We start from the raw sequence: 18,329 nt of genomic DNA on the forward strand, positions 1-18,329 counted from the left end.
TCCTGTCAGTATTTTTTAGATTTCTGATTTCTTCTTCTTTACTTTGATTTGACTGTTTCCTGTTCTCTGTCTTCTAAGTCCAATATTCTCTCTTCTGCTTCACCCATTCTGTTTTTAAGGCTGTCTAATGTGTTTGTCATTTGATCTATTGAGTTCTTCATTTCATTGTGGTTTTTTGTCACTATCACAGTTTCATGTTCTACTAGTTGTTTCATTTCATTTTGATTCCTCCTTAATATTTCATTTTCACGGGAGAGATTTTCTATCTTGTCCATTAAGGATTTCTGTAGTTCAAGAATTTGTTTTTGAGAACTTCTTAGTGTTCTTACCCATTTTTTGAGGTCTGCTTCTTGCATTTCTTCTTTCTCTTCATCTTCATAATCTTGGATTGGGGTGCTTGTTCATTTGGGGGTATCATAGTGTCTTCCTTGCTCTTGTTACCTCGGTTTCTATGTTTGTTGTTTGGCATGTTGGAGATAATTTATGGTTTTGTTTTTTTTTTTTTTTTTGGCTGTGCTGTTTTTTTCTCGTTATACTATGCCTCTAAGTGGGCTTTTTGCTTTGATGGATACTTAGAGGCTGTGATGGGTGTGGACAGAGAGCTCCACTTGATTCATCAGGATAAAGGCTGTGCAAAAAGCGACTCACCCAGATTGTTCTGTCCCTTGCTCCTTGCTGGATCACTCTCTCTCCTTCTCTCTCTCTCTCTTTCTTTCTTTTTTTTTTTTGATTCAGTTGAGAAGTAATTTACCACAGGTGAGTGGAATTGAGGGTAATTGAAATCTGGCCTCTGTGAGTATTCGTTTGTTCTACCCCTTGGGACCACACAAAAAGTTTATGCAGCCCTCAATTTGTTCTCAAGTTTCACCAAACTTCCAAAGTTACTGAGTTTGTGTACTCATTGGTGGTGCTTTACATATGTAAAATGACACCTGCTCTTTGTTTTGCTCTGTGAGTGAAGAGAGAGGTTTCTGCCTTTCCCCCCCCAGTGTCTCGGGTTTCTGACGTCTTTGTCTTACCTTCCATTCGTTCCCGCGCTGGCGAGATTCTGCGGCTCTTCTCCCTCAGTTGGGTTTCCACGTGGTGGGCTCTCTGTAGGTCCTCTGTGTCACATCCACTATATCCGGAATCGTTTCCTCTGCAGTTTTTTTCTTGAATATTTTCCTGAGTCTACAGTAATTCCACTTTTATGAAACTTTATTTTCCCAGACTACATTGCACGTCCTCACTATCCACCATCTTTGCTCCACCCCCCTCCCCCGAGTTTTACAGTCTTTATTAATTTTTCATTCAATGACTGGTGCTATTGTTAAATATGTATATATATATATACATATATATATATTCATTTATTTATTTACTTATTTGAAAGGTCGAGTTACAGAGAGGAAAAGACAAAAAGAAATATCTTTTTTTTTTTTTATTTTTTTTTTTTATTTTTGACAGGCAGAGTGGACAGTGAGAGAGAGAGAGACAGACAGAAAGGTCTTCCTTTTGCCGTTGGTTCACCCTCCAATGGCCGCCGCGGTTGGCGCGCTGCGGCCGGCGCACCGCGCTGATCCGATGGCAGGAGCCAGGTGCTTCTCCTGGTCTCCCATGGGGTGCAGGGCCCAAGCACTTGGGCCATCCTCCACTGCACTCCCTGGCCACAGCAGAGAGCTGGCCTGGAAGAGGGGCAACCGGGACAGGATCGGTGCCCCGACCGGGACTAGAACCTGGTGTGCCGGCGCCGCAAGGCGGAGGATTAGCCTAGTGAGCCGCGGCGCCGGCCAAAAAGAAATATCTTTGGCCCACTGCTTCACTTCCAAAATTGCTGCAATGTCCAGGATTGGTTGATTCAGGAGCTTCATTTCAATTTTGTTCAAGGATACAGAGGTCTAAATACTTAAGCAATCCTCCACTGTTTTTCCATATATATTGGCAGGGAGCTGGATTGGAAATGGAGCATTCAGGACACAAATGGCATAGCAATCTGTGGCTTTATCTAACACCCTATAATACCAGTCCAACATATATACTAATATTAATAACTAATATTCTCTCCTAGGATAAGATGCATCTCCCATTGTTTTATAAAACGCTTTTTGAATATAAGACATTTTTAATTTAATAGAATACATGTTACATGAGCAGCATGGTAGCGGAATAGGTAAAGTCATTGCCTGTGGTTTTGGCATGCCCTATGGACACTAGCACAAGTCCGGACTGCTTCACTTCTATTTCAGCTCACTGATAATGGCCCAGGAAAGCAACCAAATATGACACAAGTGTTTGGTCCCCATTACCCATATGAGAGACCTTGATGAAGCTCCTGGCTACTGGCTTCAGCCTAGCCAAATGCTGGTTGTTATAGCCACTTGAGGAATGAACCAGCATGTGGAAGAAATATCTCTCTCTCTTTCTCTCTCTGTAACCCTCTATCTCCCTCTGTGTGTGTGTGTGTATAATTCTGACTTTCAAATTAAATAAATCTTTATAAAACTAAAGTCTGCATTATATTTTTATTGATCATATATTCAATGTTGCATATAAAACTAATGCAATTAATTTCTTTTTTCATTTTACCTATGTAAAAGTCTATTCACTATGTTGAATGAGTTTATATGTTAGGTCCAAAATATGTATCTCTGTTTTATTTTCCACTTGGTCATCCAAGAGCACTATATCCAATTGTTGGAAAAATACATATTAATCAAGGGCCAGTACTGTGGCATAGTGGCACAGCCACTGCCTGGAATGCTGGCATCTCATATGGGCACTGGTGCATGTCCTGGTTTCTCCACTTCCTATACAGCTCTCTATTATGGCCTGAAAAAGCAGTAGAAGAAGGCCCAAGTGCTTGGACCTGTGCACTGATGTGGTAGACCTGGAAGAAGCTCCTGGTTATTGGCTTTGGATCAACACAGCTCTGTCCATTGTGGACATTTGGGGAGTGAACCAGTGGATGGAAGACCTTTCTGTTTTTCCATTTCTCTGCTTGTAACTGTATTGCTCCAAAAAATCTTAAAAAGAATACATGTTCTTCTCTGTACCTTTCACCAAGATCAGTTAAGTATAAATATTTACCTCCATATAGTTATGCCATTCCCCTTAACCACATTTCTTCTTTACCCAACATCATGATTTTTGATTACTGTATGTTTATAATAAAACATGAAATCAATAAATGTTTATTCCTCAGATTTACTATTATTCAACAATATCTACAATTTACAAATTCAAAAACGTGTTGATCATTGTCTACATGACAGCTTACTAGAATTTTTATTGGACCATGCTGAATCTTTTGGTCCATGTAGGAAGAATGAATACCTTAATACTATTGTGTTTTTCAGACATTAAGACATAAAATCCATTGATTTAGGTTTTTTTCATAATTTTCCCATTTTGTATGTATTTTAATATATTTATACTTCATAACATTTCCTCCTCTCCTCCTCCTCCTCTTCTTCTCCTTTTTCTCCTCCTCTTCCTCCTCATTCAGTTTCTGCCTCTGATTCTTCTGCTTCCTCTTTTCTACCTCATCATATGTCTGTATTTCTATTTATATATCTAGTTTCCCTTTCCTTTGTTTCTCTTTTTTCTGCATTGTTAATAATATTGCTTCCTGGGCCAGCGCTGTGGTGTAGAGGGTTAAAACCCTGGCCTGAAGCACCGGCATCCCATATGGGTGCCGGTTCAAGACTTGTCTGCTCCACTTCTGATCTGGCTTTCTGTAATAGCCTGGGAAAGCAGAAGATGGCCCAAGTCCTTGGGCCCCTGCACTGCCATGGGACACCCAGAGGAAGCTCCTGGCTCCTAGCTTCAGATTGACACAACTCTGGCCATTGTGGCCAAGTGGGGAGTGAACCATCAGAAGGAAGACCTCTCTCTTTCTCTGCCTTTGCTCCCTCTGAGTAACTCCAACTTTCAAATAAATATAAATAAAATCTTAAAAAATATTGCTTCCATTTCAAATTCCAGTTGTTCATTGTTGGCATTTACAATAGTAGTTTGTTTTGTATATGAACACTTAATTCATTTCCTATTATCTTCATCAATTCTCATTGTGATTGGGATTATGTGATCTATATCTTCTTGAAACCTTAAAATGACATTGAACTATCAGAATAGTAATAACTTAGAGAGGACATGGGATGAGAACCCAGGACTTCCCCTTAAACAAAGTCTCTTATTGTCCTGCTCTGTGCCTCATGGCTGACAGAGGCTGTGCTAGTCTGCTTTCCTGAGTGGTATAGCTTGAATGCACATATTTGGTTTGGAACATTCACTCCATTCTTAGTTACTGCTAAATTCTTCTAATGTGGAGTGTAGATTGCAGGTGGTTTGCGTAATAACTGTCTTCAAAAAATACATTTAAACTGACTGCCTAATTTGATATTTAGTTGGTAGACACTGACCTGTTAAACACCCACAGAATTTTCACTTAAATGCATGTACATTATCCCTTCAGATTTGAAAAAGGAAAACCTAATACTGTACATAGATGGCATGGCAATGAAAAATACATTCCCTGAAATATGGAAGTCTTATCTTTCATCATTGTGTGGCACATCTGTGAAAAACAGGCACGTAAATACAACAAATTAGCATACTAGAGCTGGACATAAATTCACATTAAGGTGTGATTTATATAGAATAGTCTATGGATAGACATGGAATTTATGTAGCTAAGTTTTGCACATGCATTTGAGCATGAAAATAAACTAAGCATTGCCTTCAGAACCATATTGTTGAAGAATGAAATTGAAGATCAAGAATGGTAGAACAAAGTCTACATGACAGTCATCTCTGTTTTTATTTTCTGCCATTACACATATTGTAGTACTCATATAGAGCAATTTCCACAATGTTGTTTTATGGAAAGCTGCTTTTCCAAATATGAGAAATCAAATCACTTGTTTTACATTGCATTTCTCTCTGAGTAAAGTGCTATCAATTACTTTCATGAAAATTCATTGGCAAGAGAGTTTATAATAAAAGACAAGGAGAAAATGTGGAAAACTGTTTTTGAGTTTTTCTCTTCTGGATGTATCCAAATTGGAGATATGTTTAATTTATTCTTAAAGATGTATTATTTAGTTGGAAGACAGTGTTCTTTTTGTTTTTGTAAAGATTTATTTATTTATTTGAAAGTCTCAGGGAGAAGGAGAGGCAGAGAGAGAGAGAGAGAGAGAGATGTCTTTCATCCAATGGTTCACTCCCCAATTGGCTGCAACAGCTGGAGCTGTGCCAATCTGAAGCCAGGAGCCAGGAGCTTCTGGGTCTCCCATGTGGGTGCAGGGGCCCAAGGACTTGGGCCATATTCTACTGCTTTCCCAGGCCATAGCAAGAGCTGGGTCTGAAGTGGAGCCACTGAGTCTCGAACCAGTGCCCATATGTGATGTGGGCACCTCAAGCCAGGGCGTTAACACACTGCACTACAGCACCAGCCCCATGGAAGACAGTGTTTCAGGGAGAGAGGGAGAGGCAGATGGAGAGAAGGAGAGGCAGATGGAGAGAGGGAGAGGGCAAAAATTCACATAGAAGAGCACAAGGAGACTTATATATGGAAGACTCCAAATCGCTGGAGCTTCTGGATGAGAAAATAAGTAAAGCAACACCCTTAGATGAATGAAAACCACTGCAATCCTGATTCACATGTTCAAATATGGGAGGGAAATAAGAAACAATCATTGTGAGTAGAAAACTCAATAACCAATCTATCTGTGGCTATTCCACTTTAGGTGACAGTTATCATTGGCAGACTTCCTTCCTGAGGGTGGAGAGCCAGAGGAGGCAAGAATAAGACAATTAACACAGTCTTGGTACAAATATTGCAATACATGCCCATTTTAACACATACTTGCCCACACTCATGCATGAAATTAGCTCATGAAGGTAACACAAATTTTGGGTACACTGATGCTGTTGGTTACTGGTAATTGTACTCAGGAGCAGAGTAAACATTTAGGAACTATTTTTGTCATATATTTTTGTAATTACAGTATGCTTTGTGGATTCATGCAGGAGGATTGTTAATGCAAGTGTCCTGGGCATGGGGTTGTAGAGGGGTTGTCAGAAAGGACTGGATTTAGGTTGGATCTGAGGAAGAAACAGTGTGTGTTTAGAGAACTAGCTGTTAAGGCAACTTGGAATAAGTGTATTTTCACAATGCAGATGTGTTTGAGTGTATTGTTTAAATTGAGCACTTGATTTAGAAGTTTTCTTGGAGATATACAAGGAAATATTTTTGTACATTTTCCAGTGGCATAAAGTGTTGCATATATTTTGACAAAATGTCCAAGTCCTTTGAAAACAAGGAGTCGTACATCATGATGCAGAATGTTAATCTGTATCTATGGATGCCTGCATCCCATATCAGAGAGCCAGATGAATTCCTGCTACTCTGCTTCTAACCATTTCCTGCTAATGCATCCTGAGAGGTGAAAGTTGATTAACCAAGTGCTTGGGTCCAGCTACCTAAGAAAGAGACCTAGATGTAGTTTCATATTCCTTACATTTTCTCACCCAGTCCTGCTTATATTTGGGTATTTGGAAACGGAACTAGTGGGTGAGGAATTCCTTCCTGCTCCCATCTATCTGCCTAATTCTTTCAAATAACAAAAAAATAATATTCCATTGTTGTGCAAATAACTTTGAAATCTATAAATATGAGTCTTCAAAAATTCCATGAAAATACATATTATGAAAAAATTAGTGGGTTTTAAATTAGCCCAACAAAAACTTACATTACTGAAATATTTTTGAAAGACAGAGAAATCTCCCAATCCCTTGTTCACTTTCTAAACACCATAATAACTGGGGTTGAGCATGATCAATGCTGAATTTAAATCTACCATCTATTGCCTCCTAGGGTGTACATTATCAGGAAGCTAAAATTAGGAACAGAGCTAGACATGATATGAATGCAGCTTCCCAAAATCATGATTAACTGCCAAGCCAAATGTCTGCTCCTAAATTTGTCTTTTAATTCCATTTTCCAGAAAGATTTTAAGTACCACTATTCTTACTTTTGGGGGCTCTAAGACCCACAAGTTGAGATTAGACCTTATAATGAAAATTTCAAGTGAGTTTTTAGACATTGAACATCACAAGAAAGGTAATTGAAACAACTGAATCAATGTATGAGAATGCCAAGATGGTAAGGAATCAAAGAGAATCAGGGCTGAGACAAGTTTAATTCTGTTCCAATAATATTGTTTGAGGAGACCATGCCGAAGATGCTGGGAAGGTGTAGCTAGATTAAGTTTAAGAGCCAGAAAGCATGAGGTTTCAAAAAAAGAAAAACCTTTGTAAAACTGAAAATCCCAAAAGGCAATCATGTTTTTCTGTTACTCATAGAAAACAGGGGCAAATGCTGTGACATAGCAGGTTAAGTCATTGACTGTGATACTGGTATTCCATATGGACATTGGTTCATTCTCTGGCTGCTCCCTTACCAATCCAGCACCCTGCCAATTACCTGGGCAAGTAGCAGATGTCCCAAATACCTGGATGCTTGCCACCCACATTTTAGATTTGGAAGTATCTCCTGGTCTCTGGCTTCACCCTGATCCTGTGATGGCCATCTGGGTAGTGAATCAGCAGATTGAGGATCTCTCTCTCTCTCTCTCTCTCTCTCTCTCCCCCTCTACCCCCCCTCATTCTCTCTCTTTCTTACTCTGTCTCTCCCTTTCTCTGTAACTCTGACTTTGGAAACAAATCTTTCAAAGTTAAGATACAATAGGAATGCTCAGTAGGTCTATTTATTTGGAAATAGCTGGTCTTTTAAGATTTACTAACATAGAGATCAGCCATTCCAGTGGGGGAGTTACTAGTGATTCTTTTAAGTCAAAGCATGAAGAGTGTATGAAGAAAGGGTAACTGTTCTTTCTGCATCGTTAGGAAGGGAAGAAGGAGATGGTACTGAAGTGTTGGGAATTAGGTGCACAGGTGGTTTCTTTCCCATAAAGAAGTCACACACTGCATTTACATGATGCAGGTCCCAAGCACTTGGGCCATCCTCCACTGCCTTCCTGGGCCACAGCAGAGAGCTGGACTGGAAGAGGAGCAACTGTGACAGAATCCGGTGCCCCAACTGGGTCTAGAACCCAGGGTGCTGGCACCACAGGTGGAGGATGAGCCTAGTGAGCCACAGCACCGGCCAACTCTTGCCTTCTTTCAAGAGACCAACTCAGTGCCATACCTTATTTCATTCCCCACCCCACTCCTTACATTCTTTTTCAGGCTTGAAAGCCCTCATGGAATTTGAAAAATCTGTATGGAGAAATTCATCACTATTTCTCCCCACTCTTCTCTGAATGGTTAGCCCACCCTAAGATATAAAAAGGCCCAGCTCACTGAGAGACTACACCCTCTGACACATGTTCAGTTTGTGAACACACTGGCTGTTGGCCACTCACTTCTGTGAATTTATTTACTTTTCTTTTTTTATAAGATTTATGTATTTATTTGAAATTAAGCTCAGTGACTGAACCACAATGCACTAGGAAATGTTGAATAAGTAATGGAGTAAATGAATGGATAACTACGCTTCTGTTCTCTCTCCTTCTGGAAACTGCATCTCCATTTGGCCTCAGGGACATCATCAGCCACCCTACTACATTCTATAATAAAATGTGGCTGATTCCTCCAGTCCAAAGTTGAGGCACAGGGCCTGAGTCTGAGACTATCACTGTATTCTACACTGTTGACAGAGTTGATGATTTTGGTAATTGTGCAATATTGAAATATATATATATATATATATATATATATATATATATATATATAGTGCAATAATGAACTATATATTTGTTTCAATACATGTAGGGTGTCATTTTTAAGAATATAATGCATTTTTCTGTCTATAAATAGCACTTTTTAATGCTTATTATGAGGCTCTCTATATGTGTGAAAGCTACTAGATATGTCATTGCACTTAGAATAACACATAAATATAATAATACTATTTTTCTAGCACATGCTATTTGATGGACATTGTCTTGAGGCAAGTGCTTTCCATTTATAACTCACACAAACTTTGCTAAGTAGTTAGTATGATTGTCATTTCTATTTTACAGATGAAGAAACTGAGGTCTAGAAAAGTGTAGCAACTTAACCAAGGTCAATCCTGTTGCAAATGGATGGCCTGATGGAAGGTGATTACTTAAAATATAAGGAGATAAGTCTTTTTTAATTTAGAACCCAGAATTACTTCAGGAGTGCAGAATCATGGAGAGGGTGTTTTTCAAATTGTGGAAGTAATTGAGAAATATCAGATCAAGTTGGACAACAAATTTTTGGAAGGCAGGAGCTGAGTCTGCCTGGCTGATCACTTTGTCCCCAGCCAACATAGTTTCAGGCACAATGGTTCCTCCAACACATCTGTAATATGAGAAGGGAGGGGACCTGGAAGGAGCACTAAGCTGGACTTTAAGACTCTGGATTCTACTCCTGGTTCTGTCACTGTGTGACCTTGAGCAAGACTCAATTCTGTCTACCAAATAGAGGGCTTTGTGTGCATTTCTTCCAGCCCCATGATGAAGTAAGCAAGAATTTGTCAACTGGATAAGTCAGGTATAAAGCCTCATGAAATAATTTGTTCATTTTAAAAGAACTGGGAGAATCAAAGGGATAAGGTATCAATCAATATTACTCCTGTCTGTCATGCCTGCAGCTACTGCCACTGACCTTGAATTAGAATTCACCGTGATCTAGCTCAGATCAATATGATGTGCTTGCAACTGCCATTGCTGTAGAAAAGCCTTGTGGTGTTGTTCATTCATTCTCTTATTTGGACATTAACCTCCTCCCCCACTCTTTAACAACAAAAAACAGTAGGAAGTGCACTCTTACAGAATTGAGAGAAAAAAGTAGTGGAAATTCTATGGAAGGAAAAGGAATGCTGTGGACATGTGTGGGAGGTTCAGATGTGCAGCATGAACATGGATGCAACACACTAAACAGCCATGGGCTGTAGCAGGTGGCAGTTTAGAGACAGAGGTGAGACCAAACTGCAGCAGCCCCTGGTGATATAGCTGGGGAGACACCATGGTATGACTCTGGCATGGAACCCTAGTGGATGGCAAATACCCCTGATTTCAGTGGAAGTAAAAGGGTCATGCATCTCTCAGCCCATCCTCTCCACAATGGCACCCAGCACCTGGATGAGAGACAGCAGGCACCATTTTGGGTCTGGTCAGCAGCTATGGAAGCCCTTTTGTGCATGCATATCAACTGGATGAGGCAGGAGGCCATCTTCTCACAAGCACTGGTGGAAGTGGTGGGGAGAGTCAACATTTGGCCAGTGGCACTTGTGTATATATGTGCTCCAGCGATTCTAGCAGAGGGGAAAATCTATGGTTTCTACTGACTTTGAGCCTGGCTGAGAGGATAGATAGGGTATTGGGTACCCATGTAGTATTGTAGGGTGCCCTCAGTTTCCCAACATACCACAGGCTCTGGACTAAAGCCCATAGACAGCTGGCACAGGGAATATCTGCCTCTCTGTGGACTGAATAGGCTGGCACAGCAGAGCAGAACCTCTGCACACTGTGACTATGGAAGGCTTGTGTGCTGTGATGGTAGGGACTCTGGCTGCATCAGATAATACAAGGTGTAATTGGGTTTCTGAACAATCACTCTGTGTATATCCACACATTCAGAACTCCCTGATTGCCTGAGGTGGGTCATTACAGTGGAATCTATGCTCACTGAAGACTGTGCAGATCATTTGTGCACTTTGTATGGCAGTACAGATAAGTGTTGCACCATTTGGAGGCTAAAACTGAGGCATTGATGTCCTTGGAATAGAGGAGGTGAAGGTGTGATCTACTATGCCCAACCTGAGTATTAACTTGTATACTTGACCCACGCTGGAGCACAGACCAGAGCTCCCAGGCCACACTCAGAACACATCTCTTGGTATTCACTGAAACTGTGGACACTTCACTAAGCCACAGAGGAATATTCAAAGAAAAAAAAAGCCATCAGAGGAAAAAATAATAAGTACCTCCACAGATGCCTAAAAATAAATGTAGATATTAAAAAAACAAGAATAAGGAAGACATCATGACCTTCCCAAAAGTAAGCGACATTCCACCATTAGAGTGTGAAGCTGAAGAGATTCATGAAATGTCAAAAATGAAATTTAAAAATAAATCATAGGATTATTCTAAAGCATTCAGAAGTAAATGCAAGACATAGAGAAACCCTTACACCATATGAGTGAAAAATTTTTCCAATGACATTCAGATTATAAAGAGAAATCAAAGTGAAATTTTAAAAATGAAGAATGAAATAGATCAAATAAAAATATAGGGGAAAGCAGTAATAATAGAATTGGTGAGGCATAGGAAATAATATCTGAACTAGAAGACAAATTTTTGGCTGTTTTTCACTCAGACCATAAACATGAACAACAAGAATAAAATGTTGGAGATTTATGGGATACTATCAAACAGCCCAAAATGTGGGTCATAGGAGTTCCTGAAGGTATGAAAAGTAAATGGACTAGAAGGCATATTTAGTGAAATAATTACAGAAAATTTCCCCAATTTGGAGAAAGAAAGGGGATGTCCAATTATAGGAAGCATATAAACTCCTAATAGAGATAATCAGAAAAAATCTTTACCATGACACATTGTGGTTAAACTTCCAACAGTAAACAGCAAACCATAAAGAAAATATTCTAGAATGTTCAAAAGAGAAATATCAGATTTCTTTCAGAGGATTTCTAACTAGACTCACAGCTGACATCCTATAGGCTAGGGGAAAATGAAACGGCATAGTACATGTCCTTAAAGTAAACAAACTGTGTACTGGGGAGCTCTCATTTGTTAATGAAGGTGAAATAAAATCTTCCAAAATAAATGGAAATTGAAAGGATTTGTCACCACTCATCCAGTCTTAAATGAGTTGCTTATAGATGTGCTAGTTGCTTATTGTTGTGCTACACACAGGAACACTAAAAGATAGTCATTGTTATGAAAGAATACAAAGGCAGAAAATCTCCCAGTAAATTACAAAATAAACCCAAATTAACCAATGGGAATATTTATGAGAAAATAGCAGGACAAAGTTGTTATTTATCAATAGTAAACTTCAATGTAAATGGTGTCAACAACCCAGTCTCTCGAGTTAAAAGATAGAGACTGGCTGAATGGATTAAAAACAAGACTCACACATTTGCTGCCTACAAGAAATGTATCTCACCAACAAAGATATACGCATATGGATAGTGAGAAGATTGAAAAATATATTCCATGCTAACAGAAACCAAAAAAGGACTGGTGTAGCCATGCTAATATCAGATGAAATAGACATTGACACAAAAATATTGAAAACAATGTCCATTCAGCAATGGACAGATAAACTAGATAGAAAAATCAACCAGGACACAACAGAGTTAACCAACACTGTGGATCAAATCAATCTGATATCTATAGAACATTTTAACCCCCAAATGAAGGATATACATCATAGCAGAGATATGAGACACAGCAGAGGCAGTGTTAAGGGGAAGTTTATAACAAGTGGTGTCTACTTGAAGAAATTCAAAAGATGCCCAATAAATTAGCTATCAATGCATGCCAAGGACCTAGAAAAATAACAGTAAACCAAACAAAAATTCGTAAGAGGAAGTAAATAATGAAAATTAGAGACTAAACAATATTGGAACAAAAAAAAACAAAATACAAGTGGGGAAAATAGCTTTTTTAAAACAAACAAAATTAATACATATTTGGCAAAACTAACTGAAAAAAAGAGAGAAACCCCAAATCAATAAAATCAGAGATGAAAAAGGAAATGAAACAACAGATATCACAGACAAAAAAGAAAAATCAGGAATTACTACCCAGAGATGTATACCAACAAATTGGAAGATCTAGAAAAAAATGGGTAGATTCCTGGACACACAATCTACCAAAATTGAGTAATGACAACATAGAAAACCTAAAGAGAGCATTAACCAAATGGAGATTGAATCAGTAATAAAGACCCTCCCAAAAAGAAAAGACTGGACTGGATGGCTTCACTGCTGAATTCTACCAAGAATTTAAAGAACTATATCCAATTATTCTCAAAATATTCAAACCATTGAAAGGGAAGATATACTTCCAAACTCTTTCTTTTCTTAGATTTACTTATTTATTTGAAAGACAGAGTTTCAGTGAGGCAGAAGTAGAGAGAGAAAAAGAGAGAGAGGTCTTCCATCTGCTGGTTCACTCCTCAGATGGCTTCAATGGCCAAAGATGGGCTGATCCAAAGCCAAGAACCAGGAGCTTCTTTTGGTATCCCTCTGAGATTGGGAAACATGGTGCTAAAATTAATGTATAAACACAAGAGACCCTGAATAGCTAAAGCGATCTTATACAGTAGAAACAAAGCAGGTGACATCAATCACAGGTCCAGATTTCATGATATTCTACAGGAAAGTTATAATGAAAACAGTCTGATACTGGAACAAACATAGACATGTAGATGAATGGAACTGAATAGAAGCTCCAGAAATCAGTTCATGCATCTGCAATGAACTTATTTTTGGTAAAGGAGCTAAAATAAATCCCTGGAAAAAGCACAGTCTCTTCAATTAAATGGGACTGGGAAAACTGCATCTCTGCATGCAGAAGTATGAACCAAGTTTGCTAAATTACAACTTATACAAAACACACTCTGAAAATTGAATAAATACTAAATCTATGACCTGGTACCATCAAATCACCAGGGTATATTAGGGAAACTCTTAGACACTGGCATAGGCAATGTCTTTGTAAAGACCCCAGAATCATAGGAAATCACATTCAAAATTGAGAAATGAGATTACATCAAGCTGAGAAGCTTCTGCACTGCAAAAGAAACAGAAAAGTGAAGAGGCAACTGACAGAATGGGAAAAAATATTTGCAAACTATGTATCTGATACAAGATTGGTATCCAGAATCTATAAAGACCTCAAGAAATTCTACAAAAGCAAAATAAACAACCCAGTTAAGAAATGGGAAAATGACTTGAAGAAGCATTTTTCAAGAGAGGAAATTCCAGTGTCCAACAGACAAGAGAGAAAATGCTCACGATCACTAGCCATCAGAGACCACAATGCTCAAAGCCACAATGAAGTTTCACGTCATTCCCATCAGAAAGGCACACATACAGAAATAAAAAAATGACAAATGCTAGCAAGGATGTGGGGGAAAAGGTACCCTGGTACACTATCAGTGGGAATGTAAACTTGTGCAACTGCTGTAGACAACAGTTTGGAGATACCTCAGAAATCTGAATATAGACATATATAATCCAGGCATCCTACTCCTTGGAATTTACAAACCAAAAGAAAGCAGTACATGAAAGAATTATCTTTACCCTCATGTTCATCATTGCAGCTCAATTCACAAAAGCTAACATATGTCATCAACCCTATATGTCCATCAACTGTAGACTAGTTAAAGAAATTATGGTGTACTATGGAGTACTACTCACCTGTAAAAAGCAGTGAAATCTTGTGGTTGCAACAAAATTGATGCAACTGGAAACCATTATACTTAGTGAAATAAGCCATTCTCCAAAAGACAGATATCATATATTTTCCATTATCAAGTGCAACTATTAGAGTACCTAACGTGTAATCTGGAGGAGTGGAATTGACATTTTGAGACTCAATGATTGTTTATAGTTCTTGTCTCTTCTGCTGAGGAACAATATATTATCCTTCATGTTTGTTGAACTCTTTTACTTAGTATAGGATTAACCTTATGATAATTAAATAAATTAAAAATAGGTCATTGTAAAAATTATCATTGGAAATGTGAGAGGGAGGAGGAAAAAGGTTTGGATCATAGGCAGGAAGGAGGGAACTATCGCTATATTCCTAAACTCATATATATGAAATACATTAATTTTGCATAGTTTAAATATTTTTTTTAAATAATAAAATAACAGTAATAAAGAAGAAAGGAAATTTTTAAAAAATCAAATGGCCTTGGCTGGCGCCATGGCTCAATAGGCTAATCCTCCACCTGCAGTGCTGGCACACCGCACAGTCACTCCTCTTCCAGTCCAGCTCTCTGGCTGTGGCCCGGGAATGCAGTGGAGGATTGCCCAAAGCCTTGGGCCCTGACCCACATGGGAGTCCAGGAGAAGCACCTGGCTCCTGGCTTCGGAACTGTGCAGTGAGCCTGCTGCAGCAGCCATTGGGAAGTGAACCAATGGAAAAGGAAGACCTTTCTGTTTCTCTCTCTCACTGTCCACTCTGCCTGTCAAAAAATAAAAAAAATAAAAACAAAAAAAATAAAAATTAAAAAAATGAAATGGCCTAGACTTTGTAAATTTTCTTACTTTTTTTCTATTTTACTGGCAAGGCATCTGTGAATTCACACAGCCATATCTTTTATTCCCATTGCTTTGTTTCTATTTGGGTGACAAAGCTGTAACCTGGAACTTCTGTTCCATACCTCTGTGGCCTCTGCAAGGACTGGATGGGTTCTGTACTAAAAGTTTATCCTCAAATAGAAAGATACACTTGAAAGTAAACATTGTTTTCTGAAATCAGAAGGAGAAACACTTCTTGTTAGGTATGGAATATCTTCTGGCCTTTCATATTCTCAGAAAGGAGAGACAGAAAAAGGAAATTGGAGACTGACCTCAACACAGACAGGTTGCTTTACTGGAAGCAAAGAGGTTGGTGACAGTCTGTTCCTGTGAAGAGACTGTGCACTGGGCACATTTGGGACTCAGGTTTTATCTGGTTAGGAGAGAATTTATCACCATGGGAAGGGAGAGTGTAGAAGGTGGTTGAAGAAGAGTAGAGGCTCTTTGAAGTCTCTGGGAATTTCTCTCTTATTTGTTTCATAGATGTCCTGCACAGCTTATCTGTTTTGCTATTTGCATTGCAAGGAGCTGAGAAGGGTCTGGTTAGTCACCAAGGATCTTGACAAAAGGGGGAAGTGGGGTGGGGAGGCAGGTGGGGAAATAAATGGAGAAGGGGAAAGGTGACAAGTCCTTTACTTCTTCAAATAAAACAAGTGTTTCCTCCATCTCATGGGCATTGAGTTTGGAAAACTCACTGTCTTCCACTGAGGTTCTTTTCTAAAAATCATGCAAAAGAATCTAGCAGCAGGGTGAAGAAAGGTGTTGAAAAGTTATTGGGAATGTCTAATCTGCACAGGCTTTGAACCTGGAAGATATGCAAAAATGAACACTTACTCCTAGCTTAGAAATTGAAGTTTAAACCAGCTTTTGAATAAGAACCAGAGATAGCATGCTATATATTCTTTGTGTGAAGAAAAATATTGCTCTTTGAATTAAACAAGAACAAGGGCCAGGACACTGTCATTCTGATAAAGCAGTTCCTTAGGAGGAGGGGAATCCTGGGATACAACAGTGGGACATTTCTTTATTATAAATATTAAATATTCCCACCCAAGACTGATTTCAAGCTGTGAATGTGATCCCTAAGGACATATTTGCAAACAGTGACTCCAAATCTACTATTGAGAACCCAAATGAGCCATGCTCAGACACTGCTGGAAGTAGGTACAAGGAAGCAATAAAATAAAGGCATGTGACATGCCATAATCAATTGTGATATAAATGAAGAATATGATGTGATTAATTGTGATACCATAAATCCATTGTCATGTCAAAAATCAATATTTTGATGCTTGTACAAACTAATGTGTTAGAATAACACTTCCATATCAAAATCAATTATGACATAATCATTTCATAATCAATTGTGATGTCATAATAATATCGTGTCATAATCAATTCTGATGTAAATATGCTTGTGACATCAAAATCAACAAAGATATGATAAACCACCATTTTTATACTGAAAACTTACCAATATGATGTCATGATCAGTTGAAAATACATAAAAAGTCTTGTGGTATCATAAATCTATCATTATGAAGTCATTGTAATTTCATAAACTACTGGGGCTGGCACTGTAGCATAGCAGGTAAAGCCATTGCCTGCAGTGCCAGCATCCATATGGGCGCTGGTTTGAATCTTGGCTGGTCTACTTCTGATCCGGCTCTCTGCTATAGCCTGGGAAAGCAGATGATGGTCCAAGTCCTTGGGCCTTGCACCCATGTAGGAGACCCAGAAGAAGCTCCTGGTTCCTAGCTTCAGATTGGCACAGCTCTGGCCATTGCGACCAATTGGCGAGTGATCCAGTGTATGGAAGACCTCGCTCACTTTCTCTGCCTCTCCTCTGTCTGTGTAACTCTGACTTTCAAATAAATAAATGAATCTTTCAAAAAAAAAAGATGTAAACCACCGTTGTGATATCATTCAACAGTTATGTCATAAAATCCATTTTGAGTCCATAAACTGATATTTGGATACCATTAATCAACATGATGATGTCACAAACCTACTGCTAAGATGTCAAAATCAAGTTTAAATCCACAAACCCACTACGACATCATAAACACACAATTGTTATATTACAACCAACTGTGATGCATAACCCACTCTTGTTATGGCATAATCAGTTGGCATGTCATAAAACAATCTGTATGAATTTAGTCAGTTGTGATTCCATGAGAGCCATAGAGACATTATACAAGTATTGTGGTGTAATTAATGTATTATTGTGATGTCATTAACCAATAATTCTGTAGTAATAAAACTGTCATGATATTATGATTATGATGTCAAAAATCACTGATTTTAAAATATATTCTGATATCATAAAACATTGTGATGTCATAAGCTATCATTGTTAAGTCGGAATCAGTTGTCATGCAAATACCCTTCTGCTACTATAATAAATTGGGATTTAATAAACAATGATTGTGATATAAATCAACCATTCTGAATACACAATCACTATGAAGTCACCCAAAGTATTGTGGCATCATAAGCACATTATTGAGTCATAATAATCATTTTATATCATAAATTATAATTATGATGTTATAGTAAATTGTGTTGTCATATAGACATTGTAATGTCATAAATCATATTGTGATGATATAAAAAGCCACTGTGCTGTTATAAACTTACATTGTCAAATAATAATCAATTATGATGTCATAACTTTCTTTGAGATGTCATAATACTCTGGCATGTCATAAAACACCATTGTTATATCAAAAATCTATCATTGTGACATCATAATTAATTGTGAATTCATAATACCCTGTGAGGCAATAAATTTATCATTAGACATCATAATCAATTATGGTATCATATATTAAGATAGTTATGTCATAAACCAACATTGTATGGCATAATCAATTGTGAATTTATTAACTAGCACTATGATGTAATAATCAATTGTGATATCACAATTACTGGAAGCAAAGATGCCAAATATTCTGATGCCATCAAGTACTATAAT

General features: G+C 38.2%; 1 pseudogene; it reads right to left on the bottom strand.

Annotated features, from left to right (window-relative positions):
- LOC133754070 (E3 ubiquitin-protein ligase XIAP-like) overlaps positions 1–18,329 on the bottom strand; it is a 64,022-nt pseudogene that overhangs the window by 22,863 nt on the left and 22,830 nt on the right.

The sequence above is a fragment of the Lepus europaeus genome, chromosome Y (genome assembly GCF_033115175.1).
Source record: "Lepus europaeus isolate LE1 chromosome Y, mLepTim1.pri, whole genome shotgun sequence".
Lineage (NCBI taxonomy): Eukaryota > Metazoa > Chordata > Mammalia > Lagomorpha > Leporidae > Lepus > Lepus europaeus.